This window comes from Oryx dammah, unplaced genomic scaffold (assembly GCF_014754425.2).
Source record: "Oryx dammah isolate SB20612 unplaced genomic scaffold, SCBI_Odam_1.1 HiC_scaffold_2, whole genome shotgun sequence".
Lineage (NCBI taxonomy): Eukaryota > Metazoa > Chordata > Mammalia > Artiodactyla > Bovidae > Oryx > Oryx dammah.
In genome coordinates, this window is record NW_024070186.1 from 50811366 (window position 1) to 50833705 (window position 22340).

General features: G+C 42.5%; 1 protein-coding gene across 7 annotated transcripts in view; it reads right to left on the reverse strand.

The window, feature by feature from the left end:
* Positions 1–18410, reverse strand: part of B3GALNT1 (beta-1,3-N-acetylgalactosaminyltransferase 1 (globoside blood group)) — a 32221-nt gene extending 13811 nt beyond the window's left edge. For 2 of the 7 annotated variants that reach the window (XR_005722396.1, XM_040248013.1), the window contains exons 1-2: positions 17550–17590; positions 14738–14826 (exon numbers count right to left, since the gene is read on the reverse strand). The gene's annotated coding sequence lies outside the window, so the exon portion shown is untranslated. Of the gene's footprint in view, positions 1–14737; positions 14827–17549; positions 17591–18043; positions 18212–18332 lie in introns of those variants that run through there. The other 5 variants (XM_040248021.1, XM_040248001.1, XR_005722393.1 and 2 more) reach the window with 4 other exon arrangements.
* Between the last annotated feature and the right edge of the window lie 3930 nt (positions 18411–22340).

The window sequence follows — 22340 nt, forward strand, 5'->3', positions numbered from 1 at the left end:
CATTTCAACAGATACAGAAAAAGCATCTGATAAAATTCGACATCCATTCATGACAAAAACTCTTATCAAAGTGGGTGTTAAGGGAACACATCTCAATATAATAGAAACTGTTTATTACAAGCCCACAGTCAACATAATACTCAACAGTGAAAAGCTAAAAGCCATGCCTCACTAACATGTGTAATAAGACAAGGATGCCCAGTCTCACTACTTCTATTCAACATAGTATTGGAAGTTCTACCCACAGCAGTCAGACAAGAAAAGGATACAAAATGTACCCAGATTAGAAAAGTGAAAGTGAAAGTGAAGTCGCTCAGTCATGTCCGACTCTTTGCGACCCCACGGACGGTAACCTACCAGGCTCCGTGGTCCGTGGGATTTACTAGGCAAGAATACTGGACTGGGCTGCCATTTCCTTCTCCAGGGGATCTTCCCAACCCAGGGACTGAACCCAGATCTCCTGCATTGCAGACAGATGCTTTACCATCTGAGCCACTAGGGAAGCCCCCAGATTAGAACGGAAGAAGTAAAACTGCCATTATAGGCAGATGACATGATTCTATATATAGAAAACCCTAAAGATTCCACACAAAAACTACTAGATAAACAAACTCAGTAAAGTAACAGGATACAAAATTACCATACAGAAATCTGCTGCACTTCTTTATACTGGGCTTCCCTGGGGGCTCAGTTGGTAAAGGATCTGCCTGCAATGCGGGAGACCTGCATTTCTTTACACTGACAGTGTAACTTTTAAAATCGCATCAAAAACAAGCAAAAGAACTTTGACCAAGGAGGTTAAAGACTTACATATGGAGAACTATAAGACATTATAAAAGAAACTGAGGCTGATTCAAAGAAATAAAAAGAAAGCCCATGCTTTTGGATGGGAAGAATTAATATTGTTAAAATGACCATACTTACCCAAAGCAATCTACAGAATTAATGTTATCTCTCTTAAATTACACATGACAGTTTTCACAGAACTAGAATAAATAATCCTAAAATTTATATGGACTCACGGAAGACAGAGAATTACCAAAGCAATCCTGAGGAAAAAGATCAAAACTGGAGACTTAACCCTCCCAGGCTTCAGGCAATATTACAAAGTGACAATAATCAAAACAACATAGCATTGGCACAAAAACAGATATATGAATCAATGAAGCAGAATAGAGAGCCAGAAATAAACCTATACTCCTATGGTCGTTGAATCTTTGACAAAGGAAGCAAGAATAAAATATATTATGGAGGAGAGACAGTCTTTTCAGCAAATTGTGTTGAGATAGCTGGAAAGCTGCATGTAAAACAAAGAGATTAGAACACTCCCTCACATTATACACCAAAATAAAACTCAAAACGGCTTAAAGACTTAAATAAAAGTGAGTTAAAGTTGCTTCAGTTCAGTTCAGTCGCTCAGTCGTGTCTGACTCTTTGCGACCCCATGAATCGCAGCACGCCAGGCCTCCCTCTTCATCACCAGCTCCCGGAGTTCACTCAGACTCGCGTCCATCGAGTCAGTGGTGCCATCCAGCCATCTCATCCTTGGTCGTCCCCTTCTCCTCCTGCCCCCAATCCCTCCCAGCATCAGAGTCTTTTCCAATGAGTCAACTCTTCTCATGAGGTGGCCAAAATACTGGAGTTTCAGCTTTAACATCATTTCTTCCAAAGAAATCCCAGGGTTGATCCCCTTCAGAATGGACTGGTTGGATCTCCTTGCAGTCCAAGGGACTCTCAAGAGTCTTCTCCAACACCACAGTTCAAAAGCATCAATTCTTCATGACTACTGGAAAAACCATAGCCTTGACTAGACGGACCTTAGTTGGCAAAGTAATGTCTCGGCTTTTGAATATGCTGTCTAGGTTGGTCATAATTTTCTTCCAAGGCGTAAGCGTCTTTTAATTTCATGGCTGCAATCACCATCTGCAGTGATTTTGGAGCCCCCCCCAAAATAAAGTCTGACACTGTTTCCACTGTTTCTCCATCTATTTCCCATGGAGTGATGGGACCAGATGCCATGATCTTCATTTTCTGAATGTTGGCTTTAAGCCAACTTTTTCACTCTCCTCTTTTATTTTCATCAAAAGGCTTTTTAGTTCCTCTTCACTTTGTGCCATAAGGGTGGTGTCATCTGCATATCTGAGGTTATTGATATTTTTCCTGGCAATCTTGATTCCAGCTGTGCTTCATCCAGCTCAGCGTTTCTCATGATATACTCTGCATATAAGTTAAATAAGCAGGGTGACAATATACAGCCCTCACGTACTCCTTTTCCTATTTGGAACCAGTCTGTTGATCCATGTCCAGTTCTAACTGTTGCTTCCTGGCCTGCATACAGATTTCTCAAGAGGCAGGTTAGGTTGCTTAGTCATGTCCAACTCTTTGCAACCCCATGGACTGTAATCTATGGAATTCTCCAGGCCAGAATACTGGAGTGGGTAGCCTTTCCCTTCTCCAGGGGATCTTCCCAACCCAGGGATTGAACCCAGGTCTCCCACATTGCAGGTGGGTTCTTTCCCAGCTGAACCACAAGGGAACCCCAAGACATGACACAATAAAGCTCCTAAAAGAGAACACTGGCAACACAGTCTCTAACATAAACTGTAGCGATATTTTCTTAGGTCTATCTCCTAAGGCAAAAGAAATAAAAACAAAAATTAAGGAATGGGATCTAATTAAACTTACAAGTTTTTGCAAAGAAAGGAAACTGTAAACAAAATGCAAAGACAAACCCAAGTCTGGGAAAGATATTTGCAAATGATGCAACTGACAAGGGCTTAATTTCCAATTTACACAAACTGCTCACACAACTCAATAACAAAAAAAGGAAACCCAATCCAAAAATGGGCAGACCTAAATAGACATTTGCTGGGAGAAATATCAATAACCTCAGATAGGCAGATGACACCACCCTTATGGCAGAAAGTGAAGAGGAGCTAAAAAGCCTCTTGATGAAAGTGAAAGAGGAGAGCGAAAAAGCTGGCTTAAAACTCAACATTCAGAAAACGAAGATCATGGCACCCAGTCCCATCACTTCATGGGAAATAGATGGGGAAACAGTGGAAACAGTGTCAGACTTTATTTTGAGGGGCTCCAAAATCACTGCAGATGGTGATTGCAGACATGAAATTAAAAGACGCTTACTCCTTGGAAGAAAAGTTATGATCAACCTAGATAGTATATTCAAAAGCAGAGACATTACTTTGCTGACTAAGGTCCGTCTAGTCAAGGCTATGGTTTTTCCTGTGGTCATGTATGGATGTGAGAGTTGGACTGTGAAGAAGGCTGAGCACCAAAGAATTGATGCTTTTCAACCGTGGTGTTGGGAGAAGACTCTTGAGAGTCCCTTGGACTGCAAGGAGATCCAACCAGTCCATTCTGAAGATTAACCCTGGGATTTCTTTGGAAGGAATGATGCTAAAGCTGAAACTCCAGTACTTTGGCCACCTCATGCGAAGAGTTGACTCATTGGAAAAGTCTCTGATGCTGGGAGGGATTGGGGGCAGGAGGAGAAGGGGACGACCGAGGATGAGATGGCTGGATGGCATCACGGACTCGATGGACGTGAGTCTGAGTGAACTCCGGGAGCTGGTGATGAAGAGGGAGGCCTGGCGTGCTGCGATTCATGGGGTCGCAAAGAGTCGGACACGACTGAGCGACTGAACTGAACTTAACTGAAATAGACATTTCTCTAATGAAAACACACAGATGGCCAATAGGCACATGAAAAGATGTTCAATTTTGCTAATTATTAGAGAACTGCAAATCAAAACTACAATTAGGTATCACTTCAACAGGTCATTAAAAAGTCTATACAAAACAAATGCTGAAGAGGTGTAGAGAAAAGGGAATCAACACTGTTGGTGGGAATGCAAATTGTTAAAGCCACTATAGAAAGCAGCATGGAGCTTCCTCACAAAACTAAAAATAGAGTTACACTATGATCCAGCAACTTTACTCCTTGGCATAGACCCAGAAAAAAACTCTAATTTGAAAAGATACCTAAAGCCCAGTGTTTATAACAGCACTTACAATAGTCAAGACATGGAAGCAAACTAAATGTCCACCAAAAGATGAATGAATTAAAAAAAAACGTGGAAAGTTATCAGCCGTAAAAAAGAATAAAATAATGCTAACTACAGCAACCTGAATGGACCTAGAGATTATCACACTAAGTGAAGTCAGAGAAAGACAAATACCACATGGCATTATTTATATGTGGAATCTCAAAGAAGATAACAAATTAACTTATTTACAAAACAGAAACAGACTCACAGATATAGAAAACAAACTTAGGGTTACCAAAGAGGAAGAGGGATATGAGATAAATGAGGAGTTTGGGATTGGCAGATACAAACAACTATATGTAAAGCAGATAAACAAAAAGGGCTTACTACATAACAGAGAACTGTATTCAATATCCTGTCTGCGCATGCTTGTGCTCAGTTGTGTCTGACTCTGTGACTCTTTGGACTGTAACCCACTGGGCTCCTCTGTCGATGGGATTCTCCAGGCAAGAACACTGGCGTGGGCTGCCATTTCCTCCTTCAGGGCATCTTCCCAACACAAGAATCGAACCTGTGTCTTCTGTGGCTCCTCCACTGGCAGGTGGATTCTTTACCACTGAACCACCTGGGAAGCCCATATTCTCTAAGTACTGACACGGAATATATATAAGTGAGGAAGTATAGAACAATGTTTATAATGTGTTAACTTTTGTGTTAGAAAGGAAGAAAAAAGAAAGCAAACATTTGTATGTACATAAGAAAAACAAAGTCAAGACACAGAGAGGAGCAGGGTAGAGAACAGAGAGGAGCAGGGTAGAGAACAGAAAGGAACAGGGTAGAGAAGAAAGAAAGGTGAGAGCACTCCTTTTTGTATTACTTCCTTACACTACTTGCTATCACTTGGTTAGATTACTCAATCCAACTTTGTATTACTTTGTAATATTACTTTTACATTAACAATGCAATATTACTAAGTAACAATGTAGTATTAATAACAATTAATTACTAATATTATGGGGCTTCCCTGATAGCTTAGTTGGGAAAGAATCTGCCTGCAATGCAGGAGACCCGGATTCAGTTCCTAGGTCGGGAAGATCCCCTGGAGAAGGAACTGGCAACCCACTTCAGTATTCTTGCCTGGAGAATCTCATGGACAGAGGAGCCTGGGGGGCTATACTCCATGGGGTTGCAAGAGTCAGACATGACTTAGCGACTAAACCACCACCACTAATATTATAATTAGTAATTGTAATATTATATTGTTATATTACATCATTACTTATACATATCTTAAATATTATTTTGATTCTTAGGATACTTGAACGGAGAAGGCAATGGCACCCCACTCCAGTTACTCTTGCCTGGAGGGTCCCATGGGCGGAGGAGCCTGGTAGGCTACAGTCCATGGGTGCTAAGAGTCGGACACGACTGAGCGACTTCACTTTCACTCTTCACTTTCATGCATTGGAGAAGGAAATGGCAACCCACTCCAGTGTTCTTGCCTTGAGAATCCCAGGGACGGGGGAGCCTGGTGGGCTGCTGTCTATGGGGTCGCGCAGAGTCGGACACAACTGAAGCGACTTAGTAGCAGCAGCAGCAGGATACTTGAATACATTACAATTCAAAACAAGGAAAATAAAATTTTTCCCTCCCCATTTAAAAAAGTGCTGCATATAAGAATGCACTGGGTATAACTAAAACAATCCTTACGGAAAATTAACTTAAAAATAATGTACTTTTTTCAAAAAAAGTAGTATTACTTTATATATTTTTTGTATCTATATGATATATTTTCACTGGCATATAGTTTACATAAAGTTCATCATTTTTATTGTACTATTCTGTAAGTTTTGATGCTCATGTAACCACCAACACAATCAAGATACCAAACAGTTCCAACACAACAATCTACTAGTGTTCCTTTGTAATCAATTCTTCCCCCAATCCCCAGGCAACAACTGATTTTTTCATCCCTATAGTTTTGTCTTTACCAGAAAGCACATAGATGAAATAATATGTTATGCAGACTTTTTTCAGTCTGTCTTCTTTCATCAGCATTAACAGATAGTGGCTCAGATGGTAAAGAATCTGCCAGCAATGTGGGAGACCTAGGTTTGGTCCCTGGAGAAGAGAATCTTCACTTCAACCCAGTCCAGAATTCTTGCCTGGGGCATTCCATGGATAGAGAAGCCTGGTGGGCTACAGTCCATGGGGTCACAAAGAGTCAAACACAACTGAGCAACTTTCACTTTCACTATTTTAAAAAACAGATTGAAAATAAATGATCTGAGTACAAGAAGTTCAAAAAATTCCAATGTTACTACTAAGAAAATAAAAGGAATAATAAGATAAAACAGAAAATAATGAAAAACAAAAACCCAATAAGGATGACTTAGCGACTAAACAATGAACAAAAGATAATAGATAAAATAAAACCTGTGTGTCTTGCAGTGGAATCCGACAAGACAATTAAAAGAAATGAACTAGATTTGCACATAGTGTATTCATGTGAACAGTTCTCAAAATTACAATGTTGAGTAAAAATACAAGTTGAATGATTACACCATTATATATACACCATATATAATACCATTTAGATAAACAGTTGTAAACTGTACACAAGAAAGAGCGAGTTTTTAGAAGCAGCTATAAAACTGTTTTTTAAAGGAACACCTTCCACACTAAGCAGTGTGGGTGTTACTATGAAAGAATGAAGGAGGCCTGTGGGAGACATGGGAAAAGTAGATTAGACACAAATACTATAAAGTATTAGCAGTTGTTAACCCAGGGTGATAGAAATGCAGGTTTACTCTTATATTCATAGTGCTCTTTGTATTTCAAATTTATCAAAACAGGAAAAAAAAATAACAAAAATGCAATTAGATGGCTCACCCTCCCATCTTGGTTGCGGCACTTAATGGTTGCGTGACCTTGGAGAAGTTAACTTCTCAAAAGCGTCTTCTTCCAGATATAAAACAAGCATGAGATTTACGTGGGGAACATGAATTAACCAGTCAGCACTGGGGCACTCAGCAGTTTCTGAAGGTAAATGACATCCAGCCATGCAGACAAAGGCCCATACTGTAATGCTGCAGAAATCCAGCTGGCCTCGCCTGAGCTCTGGAAGCAGCTCATACCGTGACAGCTGGGGCAACTTAGGAAGGCTGGGCAGGAGGCTTGATGAACACTGACACTGTTCTAAACCCCATGCCCAAGGGGAGGGACAGAAAGAAAAACCTAAAACATTAATGCATAGAAAAACACAAAAGGGCCCAACATGGATACTATGATTTTATTACTGACTTCTTAAATAATAATATCACTTTTCACTGTCAAGAAATAAATTATATTTATAATTTTAAAATACTTTCCATTTTCTAAAAAATAAACTTGTGATTGTATTAACTGTACAGGCATTCACCAACTAGACTCTAAATAATTTACACTAAGCAAACCATCTTCTCTGTCTCACAAGTCTAGCACAATGCTGAGTACACAGCAGGTTACCAGTAATTACTTGTTGATTTGGTGGTTGAGGTACAACAGCTTCCCAGGGGGTGCTAGTGGTAAAAAACCACCTGCCAAAGCGGGAGACATAAGAGACGCAGGTTCAATCCCTGTGTCAGGAAGATCCCTTGGAGAAGGAAATGGCCACCCACTCCAGTACTCATGCCTGGAGAATCCCATGGACAGAGGACCCTGAGCCTGGTGGGCTACAGCCCATAGCTGAAGAAAAATCTCAAATAATAGAAAAGCCCAGAAAACCTCCAAAGACAAAACAGTTGTCAGCTTCTAGATTATTAAGAATGCAAATGCTTTAAATATCCAATGAAAACACCATCCTCAGAGAAGGAACTGGCGTCTCAGTTATTAAGCATAGGACTTTATGGCAGCCAAAGATGGCTGCATCTGTGTCTTATCTTCAGGTGTTACAGAACCTCAAAAGGGCTGTGACAAAAAGGCTGGAAATCATTCAAATGATTTTTTTTATTCAAACTATTATTACTATTTTTTTATTGGGGTGTAGTCAATGGCACCCCACTCCAGTACTCTTGCCTGGAAAATCCCATGGACGGAGGAGCCTGGTAGGCTGCAGTCCATGGGGTTGCTAAGAGTCAGACATGACTGAGCGACTTCCCTTTCACTTTTCACTTTCATGCATTGGAGAAGGAAATGGCAACCCACTCCAGTGTTCTTGCCTGGAGAATCCCAGGGACAGGGGAGCCTGGTGGGCTGCCGTCTGTGGGGTCGCACAGAGTTGGACACGACTGAAGCGACTTAGCAGCAGCAGCAGCAGTTGCTTTACAATTGTATTGGTTTCTGGTGTACAACAAAGTGAAACAGCTATAAGTATACATATATCTCCTATCTCCTCAACCTTAGCTCAGCTGGTAAACAATCCACCTGCAATGCAGGAGACTCCGGTTCAATTCCTGGGTCAGGAAGATCCCCTGGAGAAGAGATAGGCTACCCAATCCAGTATTCTGGCCTGGAGAATTCCATGGACCATAGAGTCCATGGGGTTGCAAAGAGAAGGACATGACTTAGAGACTGTCACTTCCTCAACCTCCCTCCCACTCCCTATCCCACTCTCATAGGTCACCACAGAGCACCGAGCTGAACTCCCTAGGCTGCACAGAGCTTCCCACCAGCTATCAATTTTACACACAGAAGTGTACATTTGGAGAGTTTTCAGAGTTCTTAATATATTAATGTACATTTTCTGAGAAGAGGATATGTTGTACAACGTTTCTCAAACTTATCTGAACAAAGAACCTATTTTAAATTTCACAGCCTCTGGCAAGACTAGAATTTTGCACTTCAGGAAATGCTGTCCTAGCACATCTTATATTCACTGAATTGTGAAACTAATTTTAATAATTTAACAAATAAACATTTAAATAGTTGAAATAAAAACAACAAGCTGAACAAACTGGTTCAATTAATGGAAATTGAAAAATCTTCACTGAGATGCAACCAAGTATGACACGGCCACTATAGCTCAGGGAGAACAGGCAGCAATGTGTATGACCGTTTAAGGACACCCAAAAATGTCCATGGAAGTTCTTAACAGCACACTACTCACGACAGCCCCAACCTGGAAACAACCCGTGATAGAAGAAAGAAAGAAATGTACAGAATAGCACTTTATACAAAATGAAGACAAACTACAACCTCCCATGACACCATGGAGAATCTCTCAACCATAATGTGAGCTAAAGAAGCCAGGTGCCCGAAGAAGAGACGTTATGATGCTGTTTACACAAAGCAGAAAAGCAGGCAGAAGTAATCTGCTGCTAAGTCACCTCAGTTGTGTCCAACTCTGTGCGACCCCAAGGACGGCAGCCCACCAGGCTCCCCCATCCCTGGGATTCTCCAGGCAAGAACACTGGAGTGGGTTGCCATTTCTTTCTCCAATGCATGAAAGTGAAAAGTGAAAGTGAAGTCGCTCAGTTGTGTCCGACCCTCGGTGACCCCATGGAATGCAGCCTTCCAGGCTCCTCCATCCATGGGATTTTCCAGGCAAGAGTACTGGAGAGGGGTGCCATTGCCTTCTCCGAGAAGTAATCTATGGTGTTAGAATTCAGGACAGTGGTAACCCCCGGGGAGAGGGAGGAAATACAATTCGGAGAGTCTGGAGAGGACCTTTAGGGGTGCTGGCCATGTGCTATTTCTGTATCTAGATGGTGGCTACAGGTGTGGTCACTGTAATAATTTATCTTCTAACTTGTACACTTTTCTTTTTGCACACCATACTCCAACAGAAAGGTAAAAATAGCTTGGCAGTTCAATCAGTTATCTGTTTATTCAGATACCATGCGCAATCGATGTAGGCAGGTGTCCACATGATATGCTGGCCCTGGGTGTCCCAACTATGGGAAGAGCACCAGGCACTAAGTCATGTCATCTTCAAGAGAGTCCACGATTTAAGGAGCTTTTAGGACCGTTACTGTTCACATTTAACAGGTGAGTTAAGGCTTAGGGAGAGTTGATATCTTGCCCAAAGTCACAGGCTATAAACAAAGGTAAACACAGGTACAAACACAGGTAGAACCAAAATCAAATTGAACTCCAAACCTCACATTCCTGGCCACTGCCCTTCCTATCCTAGGGCGTCTGCTGCAACCCTCATGACCAGAGCTACCCTGAGCGGGGTGAAACTTCTTCTAACCACTGAACCTTGAGAGAAAGAGTAAAGTGGCATCACAGCCTTACCATCTTTATATAGCAAGACTCAAGATGCCTATTCTCAAACCCTGACATGTGAGTTATTAATAACAGTCAAAAAGAATAACTAACAATTCATGCAGGTATGGACCTTTCATTTTGCATCAGAAACATGCTGGGTACAAGAAAATAAACTGGAGGCATGGGTAGAGGGATCAGGTCAAATACAAGGGTTCCAGGGAAATGGAAAAGAGCATTATGGCAATGGTATAATTATTTAAGCCAAAATAATCTGATATTCTTTCCTGGGGTGCAAAAACATTGCTTATTTTCTGCAAAGTGAAAATTAATTTAATTATTTAAAAAACATATAAAATGTTTCTAATTACAAATGTATGTTCATCAGAGAACTGTGAATGCAAAAACAAAGGCAAAAGCTGAAAGATAATGTTTAATTTTGAAGACAGAAGAAAGCAGGGGAAAAATAGCATATTCATTAGAAGATATAATTACAATCTAAAAAACTTTTAACAGGTTAGAATAGAGCCAAAGCAAGATGAAATCTGGTGACAACAAATTTACTGATCTGTGTCAAGAGTTCAAAAAACCAACTGTACAAGAGAGGATGGGAGAGCATTTTAACAGCAGTCAAAGTTAAGAAGACTTAAATGTTTGAGTTGAGTATGAACTCAATATGAAGAAAGGTGATGATGTAAAGGAGTAACTGGATAGAGAACACAAGGATTCTAGTTCCAAGGGCTGAAGAAGGGGACAAGTTACTGAATTTTGAGCGTTGCTTCTCTCATTAGAATCTTGAAGAGAGTGGGCCAGATACCTTTCAGGCCCTGTCTAGTTCCAGTAGAACAGTAGAACAGAGACAATGTTCATTTTTATAGCTCTGAGTCCCCAATCTCTAGGACAGAAAGCATTCCCCAAGTGCTTGTACATGAATGACAATGCTTACAGAAATTCTACAAGTTAAATACCATGTGTCCCACCAAAACACACACACACACTAAAACCTCTAATATACTCTTAGGTTCAAGAAACAGGGAAAAGTCTGGGCAAAAGGGATCATAATCCTATAGCCACATTTTAAAAGGAAAACTGACAAGTTAGATTTAGTGCAGAGGAAGGTTAAGGGTTTATCATCTCCCATAATAAGGACTGTATGAAGTAGTGGCTGAAGGAACTGGGGCATATTTTGTTCTGGGGAAAACAAAAGCTTAGAAGGACCATGATAGATGCTTTTAGATACTTTGAACAATACATCAGTGTAACTCTGGGAGGCAGATGGAAGCCCAGGGATAAAAATCAGTGGGAAGATTCAGTACAGATGACTGTACTAGAAGGGGCTGCTCCTTACCAACAGAAATCTTGAAGCAATAGGCAGAAATTTTCAAAGATTAATTCCTTACTGAGTTTTAAGTTATTTCAGATAACTTCTAAGGTCCCTTCCAACTTCAAGATTCCATAATTTTGCTATTCATGTTTAAAATGTAGTATATAGAGGACTTCTCTGGTGGTCCAGTGGCTAAGATTCCCCACTCCCAATGCAGGAGACCCAGGTTTGATCCTTGGTCAGGGAACTAGATCCCACATGCCATTAACTAAGACTGAGGACAGCCAAATAAATAAATAAATGTTAAAAATAAAATAAAATGTAGGATATAGAAAAGGTTTCATTTTGCATAACAGTTTAAAGTTGTTCCATTTTTAAGAATGGATTTGAATTACAATGAGTTTAAGAAAACCATTCATATTAAGCATAACTCTGTGGTTGTTATACAGTTTTAGGTAGACAGTGAGTATAAATACCTAAAGCTTCATTAACATTTCCCCATTCTGCCCCTGCACCCCCTGCTGGTGGCAGCAGTACCAGCTTCAGATACTCAGATGTGTGGGAGGAATGCCCTTCATTCCAGCCTCATTAGAGTAGAAGCCTCCAGTCTCCTGCCTATTGAGGTAAAAGACACCTGGGCTTTTAAAAACATATTTTAAAAAGGCATGTACTATTTATAAACAAGGTATTTTAGTGTAGGAATAAGAATAGAAGGGAATACAGAGCTCTACAACCATGGGCTCCACTAACTTTTGATTAAAAATGTTAAAAAAAAAAAAATTTCAAAAAGTTCCCAAAAGCAAAACTTGAATTTGCCATGTGCACTGGCAACTATTTACATATCATTTACCTTGAATTTACAAATAACATAACTAAATGTTATATTTTATATAACATTTATATTAGGTATTAGAAGTAACCTAGAGATGATTTGGAGAAGGCAATGGCATTCCACTCCAGTACTCTTGCCTGGAAAATCCCATGGATGGAGGAGCCTGATAGGCTGCAGTCCATGGGGTTGCTAAGATTTGGACACAACTGAGTGACTTCACTTTCACTTTTCACTTTCATGCATTGGAGAAGGAAATGGCAACCCACTCCAGAGTTCTTGCCTGGAGAATCCCAGGGACGGGGGAGCCTGACGGGCTGCTGTCTATGGGGTCCACAGAGTTGGACACGACTGAAGTGACTTAGCAGCAGAGATGATTTAAAGTATATGGAGGATGTGCATGGATTATATGCAAATATTATGGCATTTTAAGGACTTGTGATGGATTTTGGTATCTGAGGGAGCCCTAGAACTGCAGATGGAGGACATCTGTATTTTACAGATTTCTGCGGTTATGGAGTATAGGATCTTTAGGCTGAGAAAGATGAAGAGCAGTCAAAAGCAGGACCTGCCAATATGCAATTTTCTCTTTGCTTTTCATTTGCAATTTCTCTTTGCTTTTCATTTGCAATTTTCTCTTTGCTTCTGCCCTATATGCAACTGTACACACACAGAGTGTATATACAGAGTGTATATACACACACAGAGTGTACTTTTTGTAATATGCAATACATATTAGAATTTTAAGCAGGGTTTAAAACATTTTTTAAATTATTTTTTTAATTGAAGTATAGTTGATTTACAATGTTGTCAGCAGGGTTTGTTTGCTTTAAGGTTAAGTGGACTTTTGGGCTTAAGTATTTATCTGTCTACAGCAATTTACAAAGCACATTTCACAACATGGTAAAATGGGTGTCACCATGTCATTTTTTCAGAGACCAGTGCAGCCCAAGAACAGGTGGACCTGGAACCCAAGTTCAGGTTCAACTCTAAATGCTATGTTCCTTCTCTAGAGCACAGCGCCTGTAGAAGAGTCCAACCTCACAGCCTTTCTAGATTCTGGTGCAGGGAGCAAAGTGTACAAAAAAGTTGACACAACTCTGCCCTGAGTGATGGGCAGTCTGAGGGAGTCACATGACAAAGTAGCCTGTGGGAAGAAGCAACAGGATAACCAGGTCCAGAAAAGCTAGGAAAACTGGAAGTGTAGCAAAGACTGAGTAGCAAGCCAAGCAGAGTAGCACCAAGGCTGACTTGACAGCTTGGCTGCCTGTCTCTGTTTTGTTAGAGCTTCACTCATTGGAGGAATAGACAGTGAAAGCTGCTCTAGTTAATACTTCTTCCCATAGTGGCCCTAGATGAGGAGTATTAACAGATCTCTTGTCACTCTTGTCTGTCAAACCAAGTTACCGCTTCCCTTATCCTTAGCTATTTGAATGTATTTCATTCATTCATTCAATACGCTGGACTTATGATAGAGACTGGGCTGCCTGGCCCTCAAATTTCAGACACAATGCAGAGTGTAGAGGAAGGTTCACAACTCCAAGTTTCAGCCTGAACATTATGAGCAAAGCCCACCTGGAGAAGATGGAGGAAGACCCCCTACAAGTCACTTCTAACTTTACCATGCCTTCCCTTCTCTTCTAATTCACAATGTATCAAAAGCTCTGGTTGCAAAAGCAAATCAACATTTATTATACGCAACATTTTACTAAAACAAAATCAATGCTCACAGTCTCAAAAAAGATATTTGCCAAAGAGTCTGCTATTAAACAGATTGCAACTCTTGAATCTGTTGTGCCAGGCCATTTAAAAGTACCCTGTTTGACTCTCCCATTGTGAATCTCATTCATGAAGCTGTAGTGTGGGTACCTACTACACAGTGAGCAGGGATGAGCAATGATAGCTGTTAGAGATGCAACAGAAAAGCGTATTTGGCCTGGACATTATATGGTGGCAGAAGGGATAAAGGCATTTCCTAAAATGGGGTTCTACCTGTATTATCCAATAGTGAACAGAACAGAGCTGGAGACTGGGTACAGAGACAAGGCAAATCATGTGAAAGGGAAGAAAAAGACAGAAATAGTCATTGGAGTATTTTTTTAGGGATAAAGAGAGTTGAGTCCAATCTTGAGTTGAATATGACCACTAAATTTAGTATATATAGCTATGTTTTCCTGAAATACCATGGTGTTTTACACACACACATATATCTTTTTAAATGGTTTAATTGAGCTTAACTCAACTCCTTGAATCTTTTAGGGAAAGAAATATATTAGAATATATAACAAAACTTGCAGCTCATAAATGATCCTTAAAATCTTATAAAGGACACTATTATATGCAATTTTAACCAATATGGATAATTTCTCAATTAAAATAATATGGGCTTACCTGTAGAATTTCACATGAGACTAAAGTACCAGCTGAAGTGTTTTGTTTTCCATATTCCATGCTTTAATTACAAGATTTGCCATAAACCACTGAACAGAAGAACAGAAAAAGAATATATTTCAGTCATAACTTAACAACATTGGGCATGATAACATCTAAAATTAATGTTTTATGAACTTATGGTTGCGGGGTAAGGGGAGGGATAGTTGGGGAGTTTGGGATCAACATATACACACTGCTATATTTAAACTGGATAAGCAACAAACACCTATTCCTGTAAGGAACACTCTGCTCAATGGTATGTGACAGCCTGGATGGGAGAGGAGCTTGAGGGAGGAGTCTGGGGGAGAATGGATTCATGTATATGTATGTCTGAGTCCCTTTGCTGTTCACCTAAAACTATCACAACATAGTTAATCAGCTACATCCCAAAACAAAATAAAATGTTTTAAAAATTCATAAAATTAATGCTCTATACCTATTATCAACATTATTTTCATTTCTGTTAAAGCTTTGATCCTCTCTTCTTTCTCCTTGCTCTCCAATCACTTCATGCTTCTCATCTGGATTTATATTTGGCCACTGTCTTGATCACTACAAACAAAGCTAGTGGAGGTGATGGAATTCCAGCTGCTGCTGCTACTGCTAAGTCACTTCAGTCATGTCCAACTCTGTGTGACCCCATAGACGGCAGCCCACCAGGCTCCCCCGTCTCTGGGATCCTCCAGGCAAGAACACTGGAGTGGGTTGCTATTTTCTTCTCCAATGCATGAAAGTGAAAAGTGAAAGTGAAGACGCTCAGCCATGTCAGACTCTTAGCGACCCCAGGGACCCCGTGTCCAACTCTTAGCAACCCACCAGGCTCCTCCATCCATGGGATTTTCCAGGCAAGAGTACTGGAGTGGGTTGCCATTGCCTTCTCCAGCTGAGCTACTTCAAAATCCTAAAAGACAATATTGTGAAAGTGCTGCACTCAATATACCAGCACTCAAAATTTGGAAAACTTAGCAGTGGCAAGAAGACTCAGTTTTCATTCCAATCCCAGAGAAGGGCAATGCCAAAGAATGTTCAAACTACCACAAAATTGCACTCATCTCACATGCTAGCAAAGTAATTCTCAAAATCTTCCAAGCTAGGCTTTAACAGTACGTGAACCACAAACTTCCATATGTTCAAGGTGGATTTAGAAAAGACAGAGGAACCAGAGATCAAACTGCCAACATCCACTGGATCATAGAAAAAGCAAGAGAATTCCAGAAAAACATCTACTTCTGCTTCACTGACTATGCTAAAGCCTTTGACTGTGTGGATCACAACAAACCATGGAAAATTCTGAAAGAGATGGGAATACCAGACCACCTTACCTGCCTCCTAAGAAACCTGTATGCAGGTCAGGAAGCAACAATTAGAACTGTATATGGAACAATGGACTGGTTCCAAGTTGGAAAAGGGGTACATGAAGGCTGACTGTTGCCAACCTACTTATTTAACTTATGTGCAGAGTACATCATGCAAAATGTTGAGCTAGATGAAGCACTAGCTGGAATCAAGATTACCAGGAGAAATATCCATAACCTTAGATATGCAGATGACACCACCCTTATGCAGAAAGCGAAGAGAAACTAAACAGTCCCTTGATGAAAGCAAAAGAGGAGCGTGAAAAAGCTGGTTTACAACTCAACATTCAAAAAACAAATATCATGGCATCTGGTCCCATCACTTCATGGCAAATAGATGGGGAAACAATGGAAACAGTGACAGACTTTCTTTTCCTGGGCTCCAGAATCACTGCAGATGGTGACTGCAGCCATGAAATTAAAAGATGGTTACTCCTTGGAAGAAAAGCTATGACAAACCCAGACAGCATATTAAAAAGCAGAGACATTACTTTGCCAACAAAGGTCCATCTAGTCAAAGCAATGGTTTTTCCAGTGGTCATGTATGGATGTGAGAGTTGGACTGTGAAGAAGGCTGAACAGTGAGGAACTGATGCTTTTAAACTGTGGTATTGGAGAGTCGCTTGGAAAGCAAGGAGATCAAGCCAGTAAATTCTAAAGGAAATCAGTACCGAATATTCACCAGAAGGACTGATGCTGAATCTGAAGCTCCAATACTTTGGCCACCTGATAGAAGAGCGGACTCATAGGAAAAGACCTTGCTGCTGGGAAAAATTGAAGGCAGGAGGAGAAGGGGATGACGGAGGATGAGATGGTTGGACAGCATCACCAACTTGATGGACACTGAGTTTGAGCAAGCTCTGGGAGATGAAGAACAGGGAAGTCTGGCATGCTGCGATCCGTGGGATCGCAGAGTCTGACTCCACTGAGCAACTGAACTGTCTAGATAACAGGCTTTACTTTCAGGACTGAAATTACCTAACAACCATTGGTTTGAATGAACTTTCTGTTTAGGAGAAAAAAAGAGTCCTAGACTTTTATTTCTAAATAGTAAATAGTCCCTCTCTCTACACTGATACAGGTTCAACGTATGCTTTTATCAACACATTTTGAGAGCAAAAACTCAGCTCCCTACCTCTGTCTAAGCCGACTGGGGTAAAAAAGGTCAAAACACAAAGCCGTTCTCAGCTGAGGACTGCAAACTCAAATTTTCCTTAACTCTAAATACAGAAAGAAAAAAAAAAAAAAAGAAGAAAACAACTTGTGGCTGACAAAGCAGCCACCTCCTAAACGCTAGAGAGGAAAGAAAACCATCTCTGCTTTGCAAATTTCCCTCCTAGAAAAGCAGTGAGAAGTGGAAGAGAAAGAAGGACTACGTAATGCTACTCCTGCTTCCTGCTGGTATCATTACTTACTGCTTGAAAAAGTGAGGCTCCATTACACCTTCAAGGTTTCCTTTAAGATGACTTGTAGGCTTGCTAAGACCGCCTCTTAAAAATCACATAGCCCCAGCCCCTTGAGGTTTCCTCCTTCCTCTGGCCAATTCGCCCGCCCATCCTTCTTAGGTCCATATTCTTCCCAATCCCTCCCCAGGAGGGACAACCCTCCCACAATTCGGCTCCTGGGCCCTTCCCCAGAGTCTGGGCGATGAATTACCCCAGGCCGGCTGGGGAATCCGACACCGAAACACCGTCCCGTCTCCTCCCCCGCCGACTGGGCCAACGAGCCACCGGCTGCTCCTAGAATGTGCCACCGGAGCGGCCCAAGGCGACGGGCTGGGGTGGGTTGCGCCCTGGGGCAGGTCAGGGAGGACAGCGGGCTCCTTCTAGCTTCGGCCTTGCCCCACCACGCAGCCCGGCGCTCCGCGATGTCGCCCACAGCCCCACGGGGCCCCATCTCCCGCGCTCACCCGGTGGGGCAGCTGAATGTCGCGGAGGCCAGAGCCCCAGGGCTCGGCTGATCGCGGTTCCACCCAAGCCGCGCTCCGGGAGAGGGCCTGAGGAGTAGGCGGCACCGCCCTGCCCGCCTCCCGGCCGAGCCGCCCCGGCCCGGGTGTCCCTGAAGAGGGCGCGGCGCGGAAGGAGCGGGCCCTAGGGCCACGCCCGCCACCCAGCCCGCCACCCAACCCGGAAAGTGGGGGCGGTGAGGTGGGCTCTCCAAGGCTTCCGCACCTCCCTAGAGCCCGTGCCCACACTTACCTCCCGCGCAGGGCGTGCACCCTGCTCCGACGCGGGCGGGCGGCAGACTGTCCTTCCCTGCGCGCACACGCAGCCTCCCGCAGCCACACGCACAGCCGGGCGCGCGCAGACCACGCGCCGCGCCCGGGAGCCCCTCGCTAGCTCCCTCGTACGCACGCGCGGGCCCCGAACCCAGCTGGAGGGCTGCGGGGATCTGCCCCCAGCCCTGCGCGGTGGTCCGGGCGCGCGCTCTGAATCCTCGCCATCAGTTTGCCTGTCACGCACCGGGGTGCTAGGTAGGCAATTTACAGTTGCGCCTAGCCGGGGTGAGTCGATGTAGTGGCCGACTTCGGGAAGGATTTCGATTTAAGACGCGCTCCTATTTGTTCTCCTAGCCCTATTTTCAAGTTGCGTAAATGCCCGGCCTCGAGGCAGTCTGGGAGGGATTTACTTATTGCACTCCGCACAGAGCTAGGAAGGAAAGAAGAAACCTTGGAGAGTTCTTTTGCTCTCGCGTAAGAAATGCGCGTTTTCCTTTTAGAGTCTATAGAAAACGGAGGGTGGGGATACGTCGGGGTTACAATGGCCCAGGGTGTGAACATAAGTCCCTGGCGTCGGGCGCTCTGGTGAAATGCTGCTCGGTACTCTTCCTTTGCCCTGGAGAATTCAGAGGAAGTCTGTCCCACCAAACTGCTGCTCCCTGGGAGGAATGGAGAGGCTTTGAGGCGCGGGAGCTGAGTGTGCTGTTTTTGAGGCGCGCCTCTGGTTGTACCGGTCTCTGGGTAGTGGTTGTTGAATTAATCCAGGAATAGTATTTCCTCTCCTTTCTCGGCACCCCTGACGTAGTGCCATCTGAAAACTGCTTCCCATTCTGTCGTACCGTGAACCGTTTGGCTGCACCATCGCGGTGTGAAAAGCTGGAAGAATAGTTCAGTGAACGCCCATGTCCATTCCTCCAAGAAATGAGTAACTTAACATTTTGCTCTCTTTCTATGCTGTCTGTCTCTTGGCTAAATAAAGACAAAGACATTCTCCAGTGCAACCACATTAGAAATTAAATCACATCTAAGAAACTTCGTAATTTGATATCACCTAATATCTAGCCCATATGCAAATTTCCACAGTTGTCAAAAAAGTTTTGTCTTGGTTTTATGGAGAAATAGCTCAATAAAAAGTCATGCATGCCTTTGTTGTTATGGTTGTCTGTTTTATTGGAGAATAAATAGAAAATAAACCCTCTACCTGTTTTTGTGGTATTACGTTTTTGAAGAGTGTGCGCCAATTATTTAACCAGAGGATTCTTTCTTAATTTGTCTGACTTCGTTTTCCTCCTGATATCATTTAATTTTTTCTCTAAAAAATTAGACACCACTTTGCCTGTAAGCTCGAAGAAAGGTTGAGAGGTTTGATTGTTGTTGTTCAGTCACGAAGTCATGTCCTACTCTTTGCAGCCCTATGGACTGCAGAACGACAGGCTTCCCTGTCCTTCACTATCTCCTGGAGTTTGCGCAAAGTCATGTCCATTGAGTTGATGATGCCATCCAACCATCTCATCCTCTGCTGCCCCCTTCTCCCCCTGCCCTCAGTCTTTCCCAGCATCAGGGTCTTTTCCAATTAGTTAGCTCTTTGAATCAGGTGGCCAAAGTATTGGAGCTTCAGTATCAGGCCTTCTGATGAATATTCAGGGTTGATTTCTTTTAGGTCTGACTGGTTTGATCTTCTTACTGTCCAAGGGACTCTAAAGAGTCTTCTTTAGCACTACAATTTGAGAGCATCAATTCTTTGGTTTGATTAGATGACAAAAATGCTTCTAAGATGGCACACTTTATGAGGTGCTCTTATTATTGTTTTCCTTCAGGAAGAACATTTTAAATATTAAGCACCTGTTATTCTTATATGCATAATATTAAATTGTACCAGTATCAGTGGTCACTAAAATCTGAAGTGTTCTCCAGATTCTCTATTAAAGTCCACTTACTCTTTTGTAGTTAATGAGTGATCAGTGGAGTGGGGACTTTGGAAATGTTTGGAGGAGAAGGTCCAAAGGAGAACAAGGAGAACATAGGTTACAAATCTATTCACCTAGGCAGATGGATTAATCATTTGGATTATTCTGGTACCTCCTACTTCAGATCACCTAATGTTAGAAGCCTCATTGAATTACATACTCCCTTCATTCAAAGAACAGTAAAATTCTGTACTTGGTGGAGGTTGAGCCACCTTAGAGTTCTTTTGGATGTGTGTGTACATGCTAAGTTGCTTTAGTTGTGTCCAACTCTTTGCACCCCATGGACTGTAACTCTCCAGGCTCCTGTGCCCAACTCTTTGCAACCCCATGGACTATAACTCTCCAGGCTCCTCTCTCCAAGGGATTCTCCAGGCAAGAATACTGGAGTGGGTTGCCATTTTCTTCTCAGCGGATCTTCCCCAGCCAGGGATTGAACCCATATCTCTTGTCTCCTGCATTAGCAAGCAGGTTCTTTACCACTAGTGCCACCTGGGAAGCCCATTCTTATGGATAATTCAAGGGAAAGGCTACCCACTACAGTATTCTTGCCTGGAGAATTCCTTGGACTGTATAGGCCATGGGGTAGCAAAGAGTTGGACATGACTGAGTGACTTTCACTTGCTCACTGGTAAAAAATAGTGATACTTTCTACAAGATCTTGTGATGTATGTTTTAAGAAGACTTGATAAAATCCAGGGGAAGTTTCCTGTATTTAACTGAGCAAACCTGAACTAAACTCCCAGTTCCATTCCAATAACAGAAACAAATCTCAAGAGTATATAATATATATATGTAGTCTCAGTCTGTGGCACATATCATAAATATCCAGGAGTGGGAGCTCATCCACTTATGCTCATAAGCTCCACTGGGTGAGATCTATGTCAAGTTTACACTGGATAACAATGGCCACTTCAACAATTTTTAGTAAGTCAGTCTAAGTCAGTGGATCATATCAATGGTTTTTGTTTGCATCAGCAAATGAGTGTCTGCTCATCCCTCTGCCAGTTGATCTGAATTTTGTCAGAGTCAGCTTTCTAAGAGTCCAAGGCAGAAGCTAGCCTTGGTGCTTCTCTGGTAGCTCAGTGGTAAAGAATCTGCTGCCAATGCAGGAGACACAGTTTAGATCCCTGAGTCGGGAAGATCCCACAGGCCTTGGAGCAACTAAGCCCGTGGGCCGCATCTACTGAGCCTGTGGTCTAGAGCCTAGGAACCGCAACTACTAAAGCCCATGTACCCTAGAGCCCGTGCTCCACAACAAGAGAAGCCACTGCAATGGGAATCCATCTGTGTGCTGCAACGGAGAGTTATCCCTGCTTGCTGCAACTAGGGAAAAGCCCATGCAGGAATGAAGACGGAGCACAGCCAAAAATAAATAAAACAGAAGCTAGCCTTGAAAGTTATGTAACATCATTTTTGGTAACATTTTATTGATCAATAGCAAGCATAGGACTGTTCAAGATTCAAGGAGAGAAAAAAAAAAACGATTCCAGGGGAGGGGATCAGACAAGGCATAAACAGGAGATGAGGCTCATTGTGGGGGTGGGGAGGGAACATATTTGGAAAGGAGCTACCACAGGGCTCTCAGCCAAATGCAAACTTAAATGTGTAGTCTTGATCATAGAGGTCCTTTGCTTAAAATCAGGTGGGGCTGGATCATCTATTTAATTTCAAACCTAGTCATAACCGGGGCTTCCCTTGTGGCTCAGTTGGTGAAGAATCTGCCTGTAATGCAGGAGACATGGGTTCAGTCCCTGGGTTGGGAAGATCCCCTGGAGAATGGAATGGCAACCCACTCCAGTATTCTTGCCTAGAGAATCCCATGGACAGAGGAGCCTGGGCTACAGTCTATGGAATAACAAACAGTTGGACACGACTGGGCAACTAAGCACACACTCACACTAGTCATAACCACCCATTCCCAACTGTGATCTATACATTTTCATCAACACTATAGATATGGGGCCATATTTCTTTTTGTTTACAGATTCTTTGGTTCAACTGCTTCTCCTTTATCAAAGTGG